Below are 2,295 nucleotides of genomic sequence, written 5' to 3' on the forward strand. Positions count from 1 at the left end.
GGAAATGGAACGATAATTATCAAGATCACTACTATCCCCGCCCTTATGGAGTGGCATTACATAAGCTTTGGATTGAGAAACCAGAATTTCAATAAAATCCATCTTTGAAATCAAACTTCTGGCATTTACATGAACCATACCAAGACTGCAGCTGCAGGATTTCATGTCAGATGCAGTCTTAAATACATGCATGCTATGGTCAGTAGGTAACCCCTTATTTGAAAATACCATGGGATTGGTTTGATTTGGTATAGGTACAAGATTATCTAGAACTGAACAATTGGGCCTTTGCCTTGTTTGAGGATGTGGATTAAAACAAGAGTTAATGAGGGTTACCTGTTGCGGGCCTGCAGTATGATCACAATGCAGATAATTTATGTTTGGGATTACCTGAGTGGGACTTGGAGTGTTAGTAAGTCAATGTCTCAGCGCAGCCTTGAAATGGAATGACGCCTTTATCTTTGTAGTGACTGGTTGTATTGATACACCATCAAAAGTGTAATTAATAACTTCATGATGCTCAAAGGGATATATATATATAAAAAAATCCCATCTACCAATAGGTGCCCTTCTTTGCGAGGCTTTGGAACCACCTGGTTTTTGTGGTTGAATGTGTTTAAAATACAATGCTTGACTGAGGGACCTTACAATTTTCGATATGTGTGGGGTACAGAGATGAGGTAGGCCACTAACATGTCAGCTCAATGTAATCCATTTTAATTTCAGGAATTTTTTTTCACTTTATTTAGACAGTCAGGACACTTCAAATAAATAAAGCAAGTAGAAAAGTACATTTTCAAAAGTAAATCTTTGTGCTTGCTACCTTGTCTTAAAGTATTTAGAATTAAGTAGGCTTGCACAAGCTTCGGCTATCTCCTGTTTCTGTAGCATGAGACACATCCCCAAGAGACAAATCCCATTTTGGTATGACGCAACCTTTGAATCTCAGGGCGGAGACTCTAACCACAAGGCCACTGAGTTAGTCCAGTGGTTACATTTCTCTAGCTCCATCCCTCTGTTTACTGAAACAGTGGCATGGTGGCTACTTTGTTATTGTTTGAACTGCATTGCCTGCAGTGGAGTGCAAAGTTCCTCAATTCACCTTTGAATGTGTTTTAATATCAAATTCGCATGATGTGAGGATTTAACCATACAATGTCAGGTATTTATTTAATTTGCATCAGGGTCGATAGAGAAAAATAAACACGTTTGACACTTGATCAGATATCACTATTGAAGGCCTTTCATAGTGTCAAATATACACATCAAATAACATTATTTGACATGTAAAAATGTATGTTTAATTTGAAGCGTCAAATTACACAATTCTGTTATAGAATGTTGTATCGCTGAATTTGCATTTGCAAGCCACATGCATTTGCATTGTCAAAACTCTAAAAAAACAACAACAAAAAAACAAGCACACACGAACAAGCCCTATTGATGTGTTTACAATACTTTGTTTGTAATAAGCCAGAATTTGTTCATCCAAATGGGAAAGTGACTGAGTAAGCATTTGAAATAAGATCAGGATCAAATCCCGGAGGCAGGTCAGAAAGGATGGTGGTCCTGCTGCTGCTGCCAGCCAGCCACAACCCAAGCAGTTGCATCTGATTGTCCTTGTCAAAATACAGAATAATAATGAAGTATTTTTTCACCATCAAGTACAGGTTTGGTAGCTGGAGGTAGGCTGTCTACCTGCTATGTTGACGTCGGTTTGCAAAGTATGACAAAGTCACTCACAAATATCTTTGATACCAATCAAATCGTATTTGTCACATGCGACAAATACAACCTTACAGTGAAATGCTTACTTACATTTACATTTTAGTCATTTAGCAGACGCTCTTATCCATTGCAACTTACAGTAGTGAATACATACATTTCATGCATTTCTTTTTGTACTGGCCCCCCGTGGGATTCGAACCCACAACCCTGGCATTGCACACACCATGCTGGCATTGTAAACACCATGCTCTACCAACTGAGCCACAGGGAAGGCCCTTAACCAACAAAGCAGTTTTATGAAAAGAATAAGTGTAAATAAAGTATTTACTAAAGTAAAGAAGTAAAGAATGAATAAATAAAATGAAAAAAATGAAAAATGAAAAAATATATAATAATCAAAGAACAAAAATAACTTAACAGTAACGAGGGGGTACGAGTACAGAGTCAATGTGCGGGGGCACAGGTTAGTCGAGGTAATTTATTTAAAATGTGCATGTAGGTTGAGGTAAAATGACTATGCATAGACAATCAACAGAGTAGCAGCAGCGTAAAAATAATGAATAAAAT

The 2,295-nt window shown here is 37.5% G+C and overlaps 1 non-coding gene across 1 annotated transcript; it reads right to left on the reverse strand.

Annotated features, from left to right (window-relative positions):
- Positions 1-1,906: 1,906 nt before the first annotated feature.
- On the reverse strand, positions 1,907-2,002 carry trnav-uac (transfer RNA valine (anticodon UAC)). The gene is made up of 2 exons: positions 1,963-2,002; positions 1,907-1,942 (listed from the first exon to the last, which is right to left on the reverse strand). It is a non-coding gene; the product is annotated as a tRNA-Val (tRNA).
- Between the last annotated feature and the right edge of the window lie 293 nt (positions 2,003-2,295).

The sequence above is a fragment of the Salmo salar genome, chromosome ssa11 (genome assembly GCF_905237065.1).
Source record: "Salmo salar chromosome ssa11, Ssal_v3.1, whole genome shotgun sequence".
NCBI classification, from domain to species: Eukaryota; Metazoa; Chordata; class Actinopteri; order Salmoniformes; family Salmonidae; genus Salmo; species Salmo salar.